The sequence below is a fragment of the Sus scrofa genome, chromosome 7 (genome assembly GCF_054392235.1).
Source record: "Sus scrofa isolate SSC_HxYL_T2T_F1_AM1 chromosome 7, Sscrofa_HxYL_maternal_Yorkshire_Landrace_v2.0, whole genome shotgun sequence".
Lineage (NCBI taxonomy): Eukaryota > Metazoa > Chordata > Mammalia > Artiodactyla > Suidae > Sus > Sus scrofa.
Window position 1 is genome coordinate 127659045 of NC_139389.1, and position 19818 is coordinate 127678862.

The 19818-nt window shown below is 54.0% G+C and overlaps 1 protein-coding gene and 1 long non-coding RNA gene across 5 annotated transcripts in view; one reads left to right on the plus strand and one right to left on the minus strand.

Moving 5' to 3' along the window:
* Positions 1–19818, minus strand: part of CLMN (calmin) — a 113361-nt gene that overhangs the window by 91836 nt on the left and 1707 nt on the right.
* On the plus strand, positions 5572–19170 carry LOC102159358 (uncharacterized). Of its 4 annotated transcripts, XR_014811339.1 has the most exons (6): positions 5584–5715; positions 6291–6443; positions 12233–12556; positions 16036–16152; positions 16756–16863; positions 17302–19170. It is a non-coding gene; the product is annotated as an uncharacterized LOC102159358 (long non-coding RNA). The 4 variants fall into 4 exon arrangements; XR_014811338.1 differs by lacking the exons at positions 16036–16152; positions 16756–16863; positions 17302–19170 and adding an exon at positions 14399–15359 and having other exon boundaries at positions 5572–5715; XR_014811340.1 differs by lacking the exons at positions 16036–16152; positions 16756–16863; positions 17302–19170 and adding an exon at positions 14399–14534 and having other exon boundaries at positions 12346–12556.

The window sequence follows — 19818 nt, forward strand, 5'->3', positions numbered from 1 at the left end:
GGCGGCTACAGCTCCAATTGGACCCCTAGCCTGGGAACCTCTATATGCTGTGGGTGTGACCCTAAAAAAGAGAGTGAGAGAGAGAGAGAGAAATGAGGGGAAATCAAGGAAGGCTGCCTGGTGGTGGTGAGTGGCAAAAGCAGACAGGGGCATCTCTCATCCAGGCTTCATCAGACCTTCCTACCACCGCTCTGTGAGGAAGGCAGGCCAGCCGTTTCTTTTTCTTTTTTCTTTTTTTGCTTTTCAGGGCTGCACCCACAGCAGGCTAGGGATCGAATCAGAGCTGCAACTGCCAGCCTGCACCACAGCCATTGCAACAAGGAATTCAAGCTGTGTCTGCAAACCTACACTGCAGCTCATGGGCAATCCCCTCACTCAGCGCCTGGCCCCTGGCAAGCGCCTGAAAGGGCGTCAGCCGGGAGGAATCCAGGGGGTGCCTGTGCGCCTGGCTCACTGATCCCTCTCCTCAGGGGACCAGCAGCACCTGGGGACCTGCTGGGTGTGCAAATTTTCCACCTGCGGAGGCGGAGCCCAACAGCTGTGGTTCAACAAATCCCCTGGAAGATGCTGATGAGCTCAGGGGGGCTCCTCAGCCTGCGCAGTGGACACTCGGCTGCTTGGTTCTCTGTGGTGCCAGCTGCCCTGTGTGTTGTGGGATGCCAAGCAGCATCCCTGAACTCCACTCACGAGATGCCAAGAGCATCCTTGCAGCTGTGCCCGGAAAGGTCCCAGACATTGCCAAACGTCCCCTAGGGGCCATATCACCCCACAGTGAGATCCACCCACCTAAAGTTTAAGAACCTCTGTTCCCCAGGGCACCACGCCGACTCCTCCCCTCTGGGAGCTCACAGGGGAATTGGTTTTAGTAACAATAACCCCCTCCATTGGTGGGGTCAGCGGCTGGAGGCCAGGCCTCACTTCTTAAAGCAGCACCATTTTGCTGACGAGGATACAGGTTTCGAGGTTGGAGGACGCCCGGCCTCTGAGAGGCAGAGCCAGGATTCCGCACAGGCTGTCGGGCTCTGGGCCGGGAAATCTTCATCCCACCCCGCCCCGCCTCCAGGCCCTCGCTGGTGGGATCAAACCTCAGTGAGACAATGTCAGGTCCTTAACCCGCTGAACCACAATGGGAGCTCCCCATTTTAACTCTTTAACCCCAGAGCTTCTAGATCTAGGTCCCTTGAAGCCCAGACAAATGGCCCAGTGTGGCATCTACAGGCTCACTGGAGAGAGGATTATTCCAGGTGCGACTTGACCTATTTGCTCAGAGGCCTCTCAGTTCCCTGCACCAGGTGCAAGGTTAAAGCTGGACTCCAAGCTGCACCCCTGCCTCCAGGGTGCTAGGCAGGGCAGCACCACCCTCTCTGCCTCAGCACCAGCAAACCTGCAAGGGTGGCTCATTTGATGCCACAGCAGCGCATCACCAACACGTTTGCTAAAGAAATGAGCTCAGGTGTGGTGGGGACAATGCCAACCACAGCTGCTCTCTGTTGCGAGGGTGACAAGTGTCTGCTACAGAAGGCTGAATAGGGGACAGGTACCCCACTAGGTGTGGGGCTTTCCAGACATCCTCTGTCAGAACAGCCCCGTGAGGAAGGCAAGATTCACCCACATTTGACAGATGAGGCATTACAGACTCAGGAAGGTGAAGCAACTTGTCCAGGGGGGCAGGTGACACTGCGGCAGGTGAATTTCTTTCCTGCGATGAAGTCAGAAGGGAGGCAGGAGTCAAGGGTAAGGACCCCCCCTGGAGAGTCTCCATGACAACCAGGGGGCAAGGAAGTCAGAGGGGGCTTGGGGCTCAAAGACTGCACAGGAATGAGAGAGGCACAAGCACCCGAGTTGGCCAATTTAAGCATTAAAACGCCCCCCTGGATTCATAGTCTAACCTAGTCCTGATGAGTGGAAGTAGCAGCCATACTGTAGCAAGTCCAATGACACAGGGAAATTCACTATAATAATATACTTTATTTAACCTACTATATCCGAGTATTTTCATTTCAACATGAAAGCAATTTTTTATTTTTTGCTTCTTAGGGCTGCCCCTCTGGCATATGGAGGTTCCCAGGCTAGGGGTTGAATCAGAGCTGCAGCTGCCGGCCTACACCACAGCCACAGCAAAGTGGGATCCAAGCCGCATCTGCAACCTACATCACAGCGCACGGGAACGCCGGATCCTTAACCCAATGAGTGAGGCCAGGGATCGAACCTTAGTCCTCATGTATGCTAGTCAGATTCCTTTCCACTGAGCCACAATGGGAGCCGTGAAAGCAAAATATTTTAAAAACTATTAATGTTTTAGGTTCTTTTCCCAAAAGCCTTCAAATTTTGTGACATTTTACACATACAGCACCTCTCGAATTGTTCGAGACATGCCCTCAATAGGCACAGGGCACTGGTAGCTACTGCAAGGGGCAGCACAGAGGTCACCCCTGGGTCTATACTGTGGTTGGTGGGGTCCAGTGAGGCCAGAGCCACCGGCCTGTTAATCATAGCACCCGACTCAGTTTGAGAATAAGAGCGACTCTGCAGAAGGAGCACAGGTTTGGGAGCAAGAAATATCCAAAGCCACATTCTGACCCAACCACTAACCAGCTGTGTGACCATGAACCTCGCCCTTGACCTCTCTGAACCTCAATTCCCCATATGAAAAACGAGATAATTCCTCTGATCCAACAGTGAGTAGTGAGACTTAAATATAAAATACCCAACAGAGTTCTTGGCGCACAGTAGGTATTTAATATAGGGGCATGATGGTGGTACAGGTGGTGAATACACTGCCACTATCATCTAGGTTCACCATCCCCGACCCAGAAAAGTGATGCTTGAAGGGAGCAGCCTTTTCTGTCTTGAGGGCGGATCTGCCTGGACCAGAACAGCGCAGTAAAAGGAAATGACAGAGATGGGAGTGGGGAGAGGACAGGACACACCTGCTGGACCCCAGAACCAGTACCTGCTGTGCCCAGGGCACCCCAACTCTGGGGACCAGTGTCAGAGCCACTCTGTGTTCTATTCGTGGCGAGGAGCGCCTCTTCAGAGCGGACTATTTCAAAGGAAGAGAATCAAAGCTCTCTTGGTCCCTCTGATAATGGGCCAGCGCTCTGATCTACTGCTTTACTGGATGGAAACGTCCAGAAGCTCTGCCTGCCAACTGCAAAGATATGCCCATCTTCACCCAGGGCGGGGCTCAGGGCTCCATGTATGAGGTGCTCCAGATGAAATACAGCCGCCAATGCAACCTCTGTCCCCTGCAGTCAGCAGAGCTGTGTTCATGGGCCACGTTGCTGCCCACCTCAGCCTCTGAGTGAGTTGTCCTCTCTGCAAGGAATATTCCTCTCCCCTTCCATCTGGCTAATTCCCATTTATCCTTCTCATTCCCACTTAAAATGTCACCTTGTCTGAAAGTCCTTCATGCCACCTGCATCAGGGAGCCTTTGTTAGACGCTCTCACTACTGTCTGCCATTACAGTTGTCATTATATCCTGATGGGACCTTGGGGACTGACTCCCTGCCATGGACCAGAGACGAGGGCTCTATCTCCCTGGTGCCCGGGAGGGCATCTGGCAGCAAGCAGACACTCAACAATGATCTGTTGCAAGCTGCAGTCACACGGAGTTAACCACCAGAAGGGCTCTGGTTGGTTTGACATGGAGAGGAAAAAAAAGGCAGTATCTTGGAAAACAGAAGTGGTAGCATCTGCACCTGATGCATTAAGTAATCGTCCATGGAATAGTCAAAGGTCATGCGTTATTGCATCACTTTGCTGGGCTCTTCCAAGAACTGGAGAGGACTCGGTTATAATGGACACAATTCACAGAATGACCATTACATCAACTATTGATTTTCCAAGAACCTCAAAGCTGGATCTTCGTCTCAAAGAGTCTTTTGAGTGATGGGCACAGGCGGTCAGCACAACTCCTCTGTGTACAAGAGTGGAGATGGCTCTTTAGAAAAGCACGGCCTCCCCTGTTCATGGGCATACATGGTGCCCTAGTTCTTTTTTTTTTTTTTTTTTGTCTTTTGTGTTTTTGTCTTTTCTAGGGCCCCACCTGTGGCATATGGAGGTTCCCAGGCTAGGGGTCAAACGGGAGCTGTAGCCGCCGGCCTACACTACAGCCACAGCAACGCCAGATCCAAGCCACATCTGCGACCTACACCACAGCTCATGGCAACGCCGGATCCTTAACCCACTGAGCAAGGTCAGGGATCGAACCTGCAGCCCCATGGTTCCTAGTTGGATTCACTAACCACTGAGCCATGACGGGAACTCCGGTGCCCCAGTTCTCAAATGGGTGGTACCACTCCCTGGAGGGAGAAATGTGGAAGGAGACTTTGATGGTCACAGGATAACCATTCTCTGGATTCAACCAAGGATGCTAAACTTCCTGTAACTCAGGCTAGGGGACCTACTCCAAAACCCAACAGGATTCCCCCAATATCACACACTGCAGAATGCTGGCTACAAGCCAGCCCAGGCCCTGTCCCCAGGGGGAGATGGCAGCAAGGGGAAAGTGGGTCCAAGAAGTCACTTGGTTACCAATGAGGATCCACTAATACGGCCCCCTTTCTGCCCTTTTCCCACCCAGGGTGGACCAGTCACCTTCTGGACCCTCCAGCACGTTCCTGCCTCTCCCTTTGACTTGTACCAACCTCTGCACTCACCTGGAAGGCCAACCCTGTCAACCTCCACCAAACCATCCTCAATCCCACCCAACACAAGGTCAGCATCTTGCCGAATGGCTCAGCTCCAATCATCTGGCCCATCTCCAAGGGACGCCAGGCCTCCAGCTAGACAACGCACTTCCTGCTTGTCAGTTACCACCCTGGGGTCTCCACTACGTGACCCTTGAGAACAGACACCAAACCTGACCTCCAAATACTGACTGAGTGATCAAACCCCTCATGCCATTTGGTTGAACCCCTACCAAGACATCAACCACCACTCCAACACGGTTCCTCTTGTACTTTCAACCAACAAAGAAACACGTATTCAAAAGGTCCGATGAGTACTGGGAACTCAGCATTCGCAACTTCACTGCAGCCTCCAGACAAACCCCAGGAGGGCGTGGCTAAGATTAAAGTCACCTTAGCGGTAGAAGAGACCCAAACTCCACGGGGACAGGGAATGCAGCTGACATTCTACAGCTCAAAGCAAAGGACTCAAGATTCAAGTTCCCCCCTGATTTCAAGCAACGTCTCCTTCTGCGGTAGAGCAGGCAGGCTCTTCTTTCTCGGGTTTTGCTCTTATTGATCAACTGTGTTTACGCGATAAAGGCTGCAGGATAAAGAGGTATCATTGCAGGGGTTTTGGAGGGTCATGTATTGATTCGGTCTTAACTGGATTCTCCAAAGGGGGGTGTTTCCCCAGAGCTCGTCCTCCTGGGTCACCCCACCCCCTCAAAAATCGAGACGATCAGGTAAAGTCAGCCTGGCAGTGTCTGATGGAGGCTCAGGCAGGATAATCTTTCATCTCTCCGTGAAGAATAGCTTTACTTTCAAAGCTTGGCACCAGCCCACCCTCCCCCGGGTGGCCTGTGGCTTTGGGCTTGGGAAGGTTTTATAAAAGCAGGCAGGGTTCCAACATCAAAACAATGTGGAAAGCAAACAACCCGTCCCTTCAGCAGTTTCGTTTTTCTCTCCCAAGGAGCCAAAGCGACCCCTGGGCAGCCGAGGCTGTGGCTTGAAAACAAGGGCAGCGAAAACAAGCCCAGAAAGGTGAGTGCTGGGCACGGGGTGGGGCTGGGGGGGGGGGATCCAGTTAAAAGCCCACCTGCTGAGCTGAGAGGAACTTTCAGCCCAAACCTCAAACTGCTTGGGGTTTTGAAGGCTGGGAGGACCTTGGTGGCAGGTTCACGGGAGGAAGTCCTCCTGCCTCTACAGAGGCAGCCCGCCCAGATCCCTGATGCCCGGGACCTCGAGTCCCCAGCCCCAGGGAACCACAGCGTGTGGCTGGGAGAACAGGCATCAGGTGCCAGAAACCCCTCTGCCATTTCTCCCAGGTTCGATCCCAAGCTGTGGTGTAGGTCACAGAGGAGGCTCAGATCCTGTGTTGCTGTGGCTGTGGTGTAGGCCAGCAGCCACAACTCCGATTCGACCCCTAGCCTGGGGCCTTCCATATGCCACAGGTGCAGCCCTTAAAAAGCAAATTAAAAAAAAAAAAAAAAACCTAAAAATAGAGTTACCATATGATCCAGCAATCCCACTGCTGAGCATATATCTGAAAAAGATGAAAACTCTAATTTGATAAGATACCTGCACCCCAGCATTCACGGCTGCACTATTTATTACAGCCAAGACATGGAAGCAACCAAAATGTCCATTGAGAGAGGACTGGAAAAAGAAGATGTGGTACATATATACAGTGGAATATTACTCGGCCATAAAAAAGAATGAAAGAGTGCCATTTGCAGCAACATGGATGGACCTAGAGATGATCATATTAAGTAAGTCAGACAGAGATAAATATTATATGATATCACTTATATGTGGAATCTCAAAAGATGATACAAATGAACTCATTTACAAATCAGAAACAGACTCACAGGCATAGAGGACAAACATATGTTTACCAAAGGGGAAGGGGTGGGGAGGGATAGAGTAGGAGGTTGGAATGAACAGATAAACACCACTATAGATAAAACACACAGATGACAGTATAGCACAGGGTATGATATTCAGTACATTTTCTTTACTTTCTTCTTTTTTTTTAGGGCCACACCCGCAGCATATGGAAGTTCCCATGCTAGGGGTCAAATCAGAGCTGCAGCTGTGAGCCTACACCACAGCCACAGCACGGCCAGATCTGAGCGGCATCTACAACCTACACCATAGCTCACAGTAATGCCAGATCCTTAACCCCCTGAGCGAGGCCAGGGATCAAACCTGCATCCTCGTGGATACTGGTCGGGTTCTTATCCCGCTGAGTCACAACAGGAACTCCAATATTCAGTATCTTGCCCTAACTTCTAATGGAAAAGCATCTGAAGACGAATATGAATATACATGTATGTATGTATAAGTGAATCACTTTGCTGCATACCTGAAACTATCGTAATATTATAAATCAACTACACCTCGATTAAAAAAACAAAAAACAAAAAATGAATTCAAGAAGAATAAACTCAGTTTCCCACGGGCAAGTTCGCAGAAAACTCACCACCCAGGCCCTCTTTCTCAGGAAGGCTGTCTGCCTGTATTCAAGGGACAAAGCCACAGGAGGCAGATGTGCTCCAGGAGAGAGGTGAGGGGAACCACAGGTGACAGGGACAGAGGGCCCAGGGGGCAGCCAGGTCCCAGGTATGGAGGGCCGTGAGTTCAGACTGGAGACGGGTCGGAGGACCCTGCAGGGCTCGAGAAGGGGGAGCCGGGAGAATTTACCCGATGCCTCCCAACAACACGAGGGCCTGTCTAGAACACGAGCAGAGCGTCCGAGGGGGCATGAGGAAACACGCACGCCCACGACAAAAGACAACTGCTCACTCCCAGGAAACCAGCCAGGACCGCAGCAAAGGGCCGCTGATGGTGATTTACTCCCACGACAACGTTCTGCAGAGTGCGGACCTCGGAGGAACAGTGTAAAGCCCAATTCCCGATCTTGCCAGAAGTAGGATGAAAAGACACTGGGCAGCTGGCAGCACAGGAAAGAGCTGAGGTTGAAAAGACGTAAAGAGAAGGCCTACGTCCTTCCCTTCCACAGGGAGAAGTCAGAGCTGAAAAATCAAGCTGAGGGACTCCACAGACATGAAGAAAACGTCAAAAGCACCAGCTGGAAGGATTTGCAAGCAAGTGCCTCCGGGGAAAGGGGCAGTGAGCGGGAAACCACTGTTTTTCATATAAACCTCGGAGACAACTGTTTCAAACGACTTGAAAACACAATGGAAAGAGAAACAGACATTGATGAAGGCAGGCGACGTCACTGAATATTCTAACAACTAAGAGAAGCTGCGGTGAGCGCTCTTTTTGCCAAAAAGATATGGTCAGGCGGAGACGTCTACGGCTAGTCAGTACTAAGAAGAGGCTAAAACTTAAAACCCAGTTCTTCCAGGAGTTCCCACTGCGGCTCAGCAGAAATGAACCCGACTAGCATCCACGAGGACACAGGTTCGATCCCTGGCTCGCTCGGTGGGTTAAGGATCCAGCGTTGCCGTGAGCTGTGTGGTAGGTCGCAGACGCGGCTCGGATCTGATGTGGCTGTGGCTGTGGTGTAGGCCAGTGGCTGCAGCTCCGATTCGACTCCTAGCCTGGGAACCTCCATATGCTGCAGGTGTGGCCCTAAAAAGACAAAAAAAGACCAAAAAAAACCCAAAAAACAACCCTGGAATCTACACTTGCCTTTAGCATCTCCATTCATACATTCAGTAAATAGGAAGTGAGTACACACTGAGCCTGGGACAGGAGGCTAGACTCTGGGACCCAGTGGTGGGCAGGACAGGCCCCAGGAAGTGACCCAGTGAGCTTTCTGGTCTACCAAGACAAACCAACGGTCCAAAAGCCACCACCAACAACAAATTCAAGTGCAGCTGTGCCCACCTTGTGCCGTCACAATCTATCAAGGGTAGCACTTGTCTGACTGACTTCTGGCCTCCCCTCCTGCCGGCCCAGCATGGGTCCTGTGGATCATGGCACCTTGTCCCCCCAGCTCCACCCCCGCCCAAGTGAGCCATCACATGGCACTACGTAGCACCTGCCACCATACTTCCGTGAACTCAACAGGCCATGACCCAGGCCTGCCAACACACTGCCACCCAGGTCCAAGGCCCTCAGCTCTGATTTGGAAGTTATCACTTTTTCCTTTGTTTTAGGTCAGAGTCAAGCTCAAAGGTTGGGCCAGTTCTCCAAGGAAGAGCGGCGCACGCGCGCACACACACACACACACACACGTGCGCGCACGCACACACACATAGTCCCCCCGCACATGGAGGGAAACTGCACCCCTTGCACAGACTGGCCTCAGCAAGCGCTGGTGGGTACAGAGGGCCAGGGTCAATATCAGACAGCTGCTCATGAACTAGGGGGCCGGGCGAGGCTGCTCAACTCCTCTGGGCCTCAGTGGCTGCATCCCTAGAGTGGGGCTACAACACCAGCCTCAGAGGGTTCCAGGAGAATTAACACGACATCAGAGAGATAACTGTGCTTCAGCATCTGCCACGGTCATGAGACAACCAAGGCCGAGGATGACAGGCTGGCTTCCCGTGGCTGCCTCCAGTCACTCCCGCCAGACTTCAAGGTCACAGGGATTTCATCTTGCCAGCCTCTGGAAAGGGGATCCGGTCCCCACTCTCTCAGAGCTGCCCCTGGGAAGCACGAGTCAGGATTCACCGGTTAGGAATTTAGACTTAATTGTGTCCCAGTGTGACGAGGCTGGGACGGAGGTGACTCTAAACAGCTGAGTCACTCTGATAAGAAGCAATACCCAGGGCTGGCTAACAGCTGCCCAACAGCCCTCAGCCTGGTCCGGCTTCTTTCCTCGGTTCTAGGCCACCTGCCCCCTCCACAGCCAGCAGGGCCTTGAGCCAGGGCTTACCAAGCCTCTCCCCCTCCTTCAAGTTCAAGTCCCATCAGGCTCTCCTTTTTCACCACTTCCGCCAACGTACTCCAGCTTCCCAGACTTGATCCTGTTCCTGGTTCCACTACTTACTAGCCCAATAGCTTGGTATCTGTGACACCCTTGCTCAGCCGTAGTTGGGGGGGGGGGGTAGCTACTAATGCCCACCATGAAGGGCATTTGGAAGATGTGGTGCAGGGTCCAGCAAGCGGTCCAGCCCCCATGCCCCCCGTCCCCCAGGATCACAACATCAGCGCCTTCTAACGGATGAAGACAACTCCCGACCTCACTGATTTTTATACAGCTTGCACTCCATCTTACACATTTCACCATAACCGTGCCCCACATTAGCTTCTGTCCCTCAAGCTGGGTCTTGGCTAAGTCGGCCTGGCAAGGAAGGGGCCAAGCTATAGCGCAGGGGAGCCTTTTCAGCTCCACTGCCATCTTCACGGTTCCAAAGGTCTGGGAAATTACTAGACCATGTGATTGCAATTCATTCTTCTTTTATAAAAATAAACAGAAGTTGGAGTTCCCGTTGTGGTGCAGTGGTTAACAAATCCAACTAGGAACCATGAGGTTGCGGGTTCAACCCCTGGCCTCACTCAGTGGGTTAAGGATCCAGCGTTGCCATGAGCAGCGGTGTAGGTCGCAGACGTGGCTCGGGTCCCCTGTGGTTGTGGCTGTGGTATAGGCCGGCGGCCACAGCTCTGATTCAACCCTTAGCCTGGGAACTTCCATGTGCCTCGAGTGTGGCCCTAAAAAAAAAAAAAAAAGCAGAAGTGTTGTGAAAACATGAAAGTGTTGTGATCAGTGATCACTGCTGGCTTCATAAACTTAACCCAGTGGGGAGGGTGGAGCCAGAGCAATGCAGGTTACAGGCTGACCTTCAAGCAAGCGGAGCGGGCAAGTTCAGGAAAACAGGTGAAATGATATCAAGCCCAGGATGCCGACACTCAGTCACGCTTCCACAGTGAGGCACCACGAGCAGTTTTCCTCCGTCTCTGGATTAATTACAGTTCCTCATAATTGTACCTTTAGGCTTGGACTCCTTGATGCAACACAGCCCCAAACCAGGACACGCATACCAGCCCGCCCGCTAATGGTGCGCTTCCATTTCCTAAATAGCCTTTGCTGTTTCACATGAAAGAGAAGAAGGTTTATCCAAGATATCCAAGACTTGACTCACTCAGGTTATCGGTATTTCCAGAGTTCATACAGCTCAACTCGAAAAGAACACAAGGATTTTTTTTTTTTTTTGCCATTTCTTGGGCTGCTCCCGAGGCATATGGAGGTTCCCAGGCTAGGGGTCGAATGGGAGCTGTAGCTGCCGGCCTACACTACAACCACAGCAATGCCAGATCCAAGCCGCGTCTGCGACCTACACCACAGCTCACAGCAACGCCGGATCCTGAACCCACTTAGCAAGGCCAGGGATCGAACCCACAACCTCATGGTTCCTAGTCGGATTCGTTAACCACTGCACCACGACGGGAACTCCAAGAACACAAGGCTTATACATTTAGAACGGATAAGCAGTGAGGTCCCCCTGTACAGCACAGGGAAGACTCCACGCAGTCTCTTGGGGTAGAAGGTGACGGAAGACAGTGTGAGAAAAAGAATGGATACACAGCTGTGACCATTCAGCTATGCTGTACAGCAGGAATTGACACAACACTGTAAATCAACTATATGCTAATAAAAATAAAAGTTAAAGGCGAGTTCCCATCCTGGCTCAGCAGAAACCCATCTGACTAGCATCCATAAGGACCAGGTTCGATCCCTGGCCTCCTCACTCAGTGGGTTAAGGATCCGGCGCTGCCGTGAGCTGTGCTGTAGGTCGCAGATGCGGCTTGGACCCAGTGTTGCTGTAGTTGTGGTGTAGGCCAGCAGCTGTAGCTCCGATTTGACCCTAGCCGGGGAACCTCCACAAGCCAAGGATGTGACCCTAAAAAGATTAAAAAGTAACAGTAAAATAATAAATAAATTACGTTTAAAATAAGACTGCAAGGATTAGAACAGAGCTGTCACTGCTGCCAGAGCCCGCTGAATCCCAGGGTCCACACAGCAGGGCATGTACCCAGAGGCCTGTGTCAGCCACAGAGCCAGGACCACAGGGCATTGGCCTGGCTGGCCCGTGGCATTGTCCCCTTGCTATTCACAGCGCCGCATGGATCTCTGATCACACCAACACTGCATTCAGACTTTTGGACAAAGAATCTCTGCAGGCCCAGGCAGGTCCCCTCTTCTGTCCCCTCAAGTCCTGCCCTGCTGCCCTTGGCCACAGCCAAGTGGCGGCAGCCCTGTGGCCAGAGCCCCATTCTCCACGCTCCCAGCTCAGGCGCCACCACCCTGGGGGCCATCACACATCCACGGAGCCTGCAGGGTAATTCAGGTGCGCAAACGGCCCAGGATGCATCTATTCCAGGAAAGAGGGGAAGGCCTGGGAGCCACTTGTTTGTGTTTTTTAATGGCTACACCCTCAGCCCATGGAAGATCCCTGGCTGGGATCAAACCCACACCGCAGCAGCGACCTGAGCTGCTGCAATCAGGTTCTTAACCCACGGCACCACAGCCGGAACTCCTAGAAAGCCACACGTAACCCATTTGTGTATGAGTTTCCTGCTGCTTCTGTAACAAACTGCCACATCCTCAAAGGCTTAAAAACAACACAAATTCATTATCTTACAGTTCTGGAGGCCAGAAGTCTGCAATGGGTTTGACAGGCTGACATCCAAGTTATCAGCGGGGCTGTGTTCCTGCTGGAGACCCCAGGGAGGAACCCAGTTCCCGCTCTTCTCCAGCTCCAGAGGCTGCCTGCATCCTCGGCCCACGGCCCCTTCCTGCGGCGGCACCACCACGACCTCGGCGACCATGGACCCATCTCCCCTCTAACGCCCCCGGTGCCCTCTTAGAAGGATGCCTGTGATCAACTGGACGCACCTGGACAATCCAGGCTCGGCTCCGCACCTCCGCAAGACCCTGCACTTAGATCTGCCAAGTCCCTTGTGCCAGGTAAGGTAACACATTCCCAGGTTCTGGGGGTTAGGATGTGGACACATTTGGGGGGAGCCTATGGGGGGGGGTCCATCATTCAGCCTACAACAGTCTGGCAAACAGTTCTGTGGACCTACTCTGAGAAAGGGGCTGGTGAGACAAAGATGCCCATGCTCCTCTGAGGACCTACTCAGGGTGGCAAGGAGTCTGGGCGAGGCGGCTCTGAATCCCCCCAGGGCGGGCACAGCTCAGGGAGGCTGTTCTAGATGAGCTCTGGCCATCCCCGGCAGAAGGAGCCATGCAGATAAAGGCACAGGGACCAGAAAAGATGGCCTGTGGGAGAAACAGGACAATTTCCGGGTGCGGCTGGTCCATTCCAGAAAGGACAGAAGTGAGGGGCCCCGGGCACAAAGCAGGGTCCCCTCCCGAGGGCAAAGGGGAGTCCTGGTGGAGGGTGGACGTGGGAGGGAAGCATCTCTGGACTGCAGGGCGGAAGTGGGGCCAGAGGGGCTGGAGGCAGAAAAACAGTGGTCCTGGCACCTGACAGGAACATGTTCCAAGTACAGGCAAGAAAGGCAAGGTGGGGATGAGGCAGGTGCTGGGCGGACTGAGGGGCCAGGGCGGGGCCCGCGGAGGACCAACGCGTCAGGTCAAGTCCATGCCCCCCCCCAGCGCCCCAGTTCCAGCTACACGGCCTCAGATCGCTGCTTTTTAAGTATGTCATACTGTAGAAGATTAAAAATAGTTGAAAAGAGATATAAAAAGGGATATAAGTGTCGCAAAAGCTCCTGCCTACGTGGAGGGCCCCCCAGGAGGGGGAAGCAGGGGTGGGGCGTGACGTCATCAGAGCCCTAAATCTTTCCAATTAGACCCCCAGTGCTGCAGGCACGGCAGGTCCTGCTGGGGGACCCCAGAAGGGCTCCTGGGCCTCTGTGAATTCCCCAGATCCTGCCTGGCTTTTCCTCACCCTTGGGTTTTGGCCCATAACCTCCGAGCAGCGGCGGATCATGGTGCTGAGGAAGGGCAAGAGGAAGAGCTACCTCTGGGACCCACCTCCCTGCACCGGCCCCCCCACCCTCCGGCTGTAATCCCACCAGAGAGCCCACCCCCCACCTCCCACTATACTCCCCTACTCCCTGGTCCACACTGCCTGCCTTTGGGAAGACGGACGTTTCCCGTCCCCCCAACCCAGGCCCCCACGCTTAAGGCTGGATCAGTACCCCCCAAAGTCCTGGCAGCACCCACCCTAACACCCTCAGTCCTACACGATGCCCATGTCCCCTGTATACTGGGGACTCCCAGAGTGTCCTGTTCATCCCTCTGTACCAGCTCCCAGCATTTCAGGAAGACTCAGTAACTACTACTTGAACCAATGGCTGAGCTTCCTGGGGGAGGGGGGGTCCATTTTTTTTGGCCACACCCATGGCCTGCAGAAGTTCCTGGGCCAGGGATCAAACCTGCACCACCGCAGCAACCCGAGCCACAGCAGTGACAATGCCAGATCCTTAACCCACTGAGCCACCCGGGAACTCCAGAGGTCCATTTCTAAAGCAGGTACAGGACCCACCCCAGGCGCGCCGGCCCTCTGCAGGTAAGGCTGGGCCTGAGACATGCTGCAGCCTTTCGCAAGCATCTCTTTCTTCTGTGCCCTGAGTCTGGGTTTAGAAGACAAGGCCCCAGCCACCCCACGGGAAGCCCTCTAGGATCCCACACTCTGAACGGGCCAGAAAGTAAAGACGTTTGGTTTTGTGGGTACCTCTCTGTCACAACTCCTCAGCTGCCACCGTAAGTGCAAAAGCAGTCATGGACAATACACACGGGCACAGCTGGGTCCCAATAAAACTTTATTCCCCCAAACAGGCAGCCGGCTGGATCTGGCCTCCAGACCACAGCTTGTCTATCCCTGTCTGATAAGAAAAAAATCGATAGAAGAAAAGCAGACAGACCGGTGAGGGAAAACACTGCCGAAGACTCTTTAAAGCCACACTTGGGATTTTTGATGCTGCCTCTAATTCCTTCTGTGACTGACACAATCCACCCCTGTTTAAAAAAATAAGAGGTGCGGGGGGTGGGGGGAGTAAGAAAAGGTTTCTATGGGAACCGGGAGTTTACTTTTAAACCCTTCAACCACCACAAAGACAATCACTGCATTTTTCTCCGGGCCCCTCTGAAGCCGGGCAGGCGTGACCTATGGCCTGTCGGGCGGGCCTCGGCCCAGTGCCTCAGCTGTTCCCGTCAAAAATGAAATGCCAGAGTGGCCCCCGGGTCCAGGAGGGCAGCTCATGTAATCCAGGCCTCTTGGGCAAAGGGCTGCTTCCCCAGAGCGCTGGATCTGGGTCAGAGGCCCCACCCCACCCCCAGGACTGCTCTGATGGAGTCAAGGCCAACCGCCACCAACCACGGCCACGAACAAAGGATTCCGGGGGAACCTCTTCCTGGGTCTGCAGCCAACTGGACTGGACAGAGGGCTTCCCGCTCACTGCTGACAATCGCTTCTTCGATGGGCTTCGGTTTCACCTGGCCCCGAACACCCCCCGTGCCTTGGAACAGAAGTGCCTGGGTGGGAGTTCCCGCTGTGGCTCATTGGTTAACAAACGCAACTAGTATCCATGAGGATGCGGGTTTGATCCCTGGCCTTGCTCCGTAGGTTAAGGATCCGGCACTGCCGGGAGCTGCGGTATAGGTGGTAGATGCGGCTCGGATCCGGCGTGGCTGTGGCTGTGGCGAAGCTGTAGCTCTGATTAGATCCCTAGCCTGGGAACCTCCACATGCCTCAAGTGCAGCCATAACAAGACAAAACGGAAAAAAAGAAAAGAATAAACCCAGAATGTACACCACCCACCCACACGTGCTTTTACAGCAGAGCTTACCAGCTACGACTTTTCTACATGGGACCCTCAGTGCGAATGAGTCTCTTGCCCCTGACAGTGAAAGGGAATTCAGGATTGCAGCCAGCTGTGCCCAGCAGCGTCCAGAGCTGCACAATGGCCACCCACCCATGTGTGCCCAGAACCGGGACGGCCTGATGTGGGCATGCTCTGTCCAGGCCCCGGACGCCTCACACTACCTGCGGGGGCGAGGGGGTGCCCACGTGAGCCCCTGAGAGTTCAATCCTCCCCTTTTGCAGAGGAGGAAACTGAGGCCCAGGCAGGGGAAGAAATTTCCTAGGATCCCACAGTAAGTGAGCAACACAGCCAGGACCCAGATGCAGGCCTTTGGCTGCCTGGTCCTGGCTGCAGCTTCCCCAGCCACACAAATGCTCTGCCTAGAGGGGCCCCTCTGAGAAGGGTCCACACCCAGAGCGAGGGATTTAGCCCGGGCTGGAACACAGCCCTTTGTGGACGAAATCCAGAGTTACCCCGAAGCCGAAAGAAATGTTCTGAGGGCTGACTCATCCTTCAGAGCCAAGCCCACAGCCCTGGGGCAGGGCCCTCGCGGCAGCAAGTTCCGGGAGGATGTGACACCTCTGAGTTTGATTTTCTTTGGTTTTTCTACAGAAACCCCCAGCACACTTGCTGTGCCCTCCAGGAGCCGAGGGCAGGAGGGAGGCAGAAGCAGGGAAGAGTCCCTCTCAGTTCCCTGACTTTTCTGGGTGCTGGAGAACTTTGGCCAAGGTCACATCCCTGATTCCAGGGGGTCTAGAGGTTTGGCGCTAAGAACCTAAGGACCAGAGGGGAGAGTGCTGGCCGCCAGGAGTGGAGGGGAGGCTGGTGTGGCATCCACCACAGAGGGCTCACCGCCAGGCCAGGGGGCTTGGACTTGACCCTGTAAGCCGGTGCAGCCCAACCTTCCCCAGATCCAGCATTCATGGGCCGTGATGCGGAGTGTCCTGGGGTGGACGGAGCTGCCCTGCACCCACAGCTTGGCTGTGGAGACCTGCTGAAAGCATCAGCAGGGACAGGTGGCGGATGGCTGGGTGACGGGTGGCTTGGGGAGGTAATGCAAGGCCCAGAGCCATAAACAGGTCACTATGGAGTCTCGGCAAGCATGTGGAGGCCCGGACCGGGGCCGGGGGCAGGAAAGGAATAAGTGGCTGGCTGGCAAGGCTGATCTGGAGGGCCACGCGGGCACAGTCCTGCCCCAGCCTGCCTTCAGGCCGTGCCGGTGACTTCGGGTCTTCCAATGCTGTGCGACACAGAATTCACGCAGTCAAGTTTCTGCTCTGCTCTCAAGGTCTGGTTCCAATGCTTTCTCTCCCCCCCACCCCCTGCCAACAGAGGCCCTCCCTGCTCTCAGCCCTGAGGCTACCAGCTCCTTGACCTGTTCAGCCTTGGCCCAAGATTTACAGAGCCAGCGCGATGGGAAATGTGGCTGAGTCTGACTCGGTGGGGTTCAAATCCCAGTTCCACTTACAAGCCCATGACCTTGGCAAGTCATTCCAGCTCTCCACCTCTGAAGTAGCCTCAAAGGCTTGTGGAAAGCCCTGAGGGAAGAGGTTTGCGCTGAGCCTGCCCTGCAGGCTGCTCTGAGCTGGGCTAACTGTCACTACCTGGGTTTGACAGTCAGTTCCATGTGTCCCGAATCGCAGTTCTGACTGCTAAGCCTGGGCAGTACTGCTTCTCAGCAAATGCTGACTGACTGAGGGAGACGAGGGAGACGCTGGGGGGCGGTGGGGCAGGGGGGGTGGCCAGGTACTGCTCAGGGACCCCCAGCCTGCAGGGCCCAGCTGGCAGCACTGGACACCCCCACCTAGCTGGCTCCCCCAGAGGTGCAGTGAGAAAGCCTGTGTCTCCCTAGCCTCACCTAACTCCATCCACCTCCAGCTCTGGGTGCCAGGTCTTAGCCGAGTCGCTCCGGAACAATGTCGTCAAGGATCACAGAATCAGACCCAACCGGCGCCAGAGCAACAGGAGACGGCCCCGACCCAAATGGGCGTCTGTGCTGCCAGAAGCAGAAAATTCGAGCCAGGGTCTGGCTGAGTGCCATGATGGCTTCATGCTCCTTAAAGGCAGGGACAAGAACCAACTCTTCATTCCCTGCTGCCTGCACAAGGCCCTACGCCTGGCACACGTCTGCTAAACTGAACAATAGGGGCTGTGAAGCTTGGGGGCGGTGGAGGCTTCCTCCGTAAATGGGAGCATCTTCCAAATCCTGGCCCAATGCCTGGGTCAAGAGTCAAGTGACCCCAGATTGGTCCAAGTGACCCCAGAGCCGGTGGAGTGTTTGGCTGGACCCTGAGGTCACATCCAAGAGGGAGAGGGGGCGGCCAAAGCAGCCTTGTCATCGGAAGGGCACCGGCGCCCTTGCTGCCCACAGGCTGGCAGAGCACTAGGGCACAGACCTTAACCAGCCGCCTCCAGCCTCAACTCTAGCCCATGCAGCTCCAAGGATGCAGAGGCCACCAGGTGGCAGCTGCCAACATCCTGCAATTCCAACTGCTCTCCGCAAAGGTCAGCAGCTTGGGCCGCCCCCGTTTCCTTGCCAAAAGGACCCTGTGAGGGTGGCAGAGGCAGCTTTGCCCAGAGGGACAGCCATGCTCTCCGCCAGAGTCCTTCATTTACCAGCCTTTTTATGAGCGTAGCTAGAGGACTTGGTGCATCCATGTGTCAGGTACAGGGAGTTGTCACAGCCTCCCCTGAGCGAGGCCGTGCTTTCTGCCCAGCTCGTCCCGACCTCCAGGGACAGGTCAGGAAATCTGCATTCCAACATTCCCCAGGGTTCGGCCTGGAGACATCACAGTTAATTTGATGGTGACATCACAATTACATTTGCATGGATTCCAGAATTCCACAGTTCAGGGCCACAGACAAAAGCTTGATGGAGGCTGGGCGTCCTCGTCTGTCCCTGTGATGGCAGATTTGTGAAATCCCACTGTACCCGGCGTCCCATCACCACGACAACTGCTCCTCCCGGTGCTGAAGGAAGCACAGAGCTTGGAAAACAACCCCTCTGCCTGGACTCCTGCCTCCCTTGACTACCCCTGTGTGGAGGTCAGATGAATGAGGCCCCCCGCTTGCGTGTCATCCAGACGCATCCAGGGCTGGCTGACACCCACCAGCTCGTTCAGGCAGATGCTCTAATAGAAGCAAAGGCTGCCTTCCGGACCCGGCCCTTGGCTTGGACTTCCTGAGTCCCACAGAGACAAGGCGAGAAAAATGTCTATGGGGCAGCCCTGGAGACAGGGATGCCGAGGGAAAGATGCAGAGACGAGCCGGATTCCTGTCCCCACCTCCTCTCCCATCTCCCAGCTTCTTCTCAGTGATGCTGGGCACAGCAGTACAGCCACCAACCAACAAGTCCACAGTGCACACACACCCCCCACCGCCTCTCCCCCAAGCCCGGGACTAACAGCTTCAAACACTTGCAACAGCCCTGGACTGCAGACAACCCAATGGCCCTCACTGAAGATCAGATCAACAAACTGCGTGTATCCATACGATGGCAGAGTCCTGGGCGAAAACAAGGAACTACCGACTGCCTGGATCCAGGGCTGGGAGCCAAGACCCACACAGATGCCGGGGACTAGGGAGCTTTACCAGGTAGCGAAAGCATGCCCAACCGCGTTGTCGGGATGCTGGCCCAACTCCCCAGATTGACGAAAAGAGACTGAGTCATAAACTTAAAACAGGTGAACTTTATGATATGTAAATATATGTCAATAAAGTGGTTTTAGCAAAACAAACAAACAAAAAGAACTACTGACACAAGCAAGAACACGGGTGACTCGTGCCAATAGGATGTGGAGCAAAAAAAAAGTCAGTTCCAAAGAGTAAACATACTCTTATACCTATTTAATTTTATGACTTCTAGAGGCAAAATGTAGCAATAGAGATAAAAATAGTAGCTGCCTTGCTGCAAGGGGGTGAGTGGGAAAGGAGGCAGGGCATCCAAAGTGGGTACTAGGTGGTGGTTACACAGGTGTATCCATATGTGCAAATATACTGGGTTTGTACATTTTATATACATACACATAATCATAAATAATATACACAAAGTTAAAAGTATCTTTTCATTGGCAAAGCGCACTAATGCTCAAATTGTAATTGGCAATGGCCTAAAATTGAGGACAGTTCACTGGGAGCTGAGGGAGCGCCCACTCTGTGAACTTCTACCCAACCCTCAAGGCCCATTTCAGATTGTCCCTGTTTGGTGAAGGCGTCTCTCACTGTGCCAGGTGTAACTAACTGCTCATATTGTTGAGGAGCCCTTCGCAAAAGTTGATGATCTTTACGCTGAGAGTTGAGGGGTGCAGGAAATTGTTGCACCAAGAATTGGTGCGTGTGTGCTTCTTAAACATCCATGGTTGCCTACAATAAACACACACACACATACACACACCC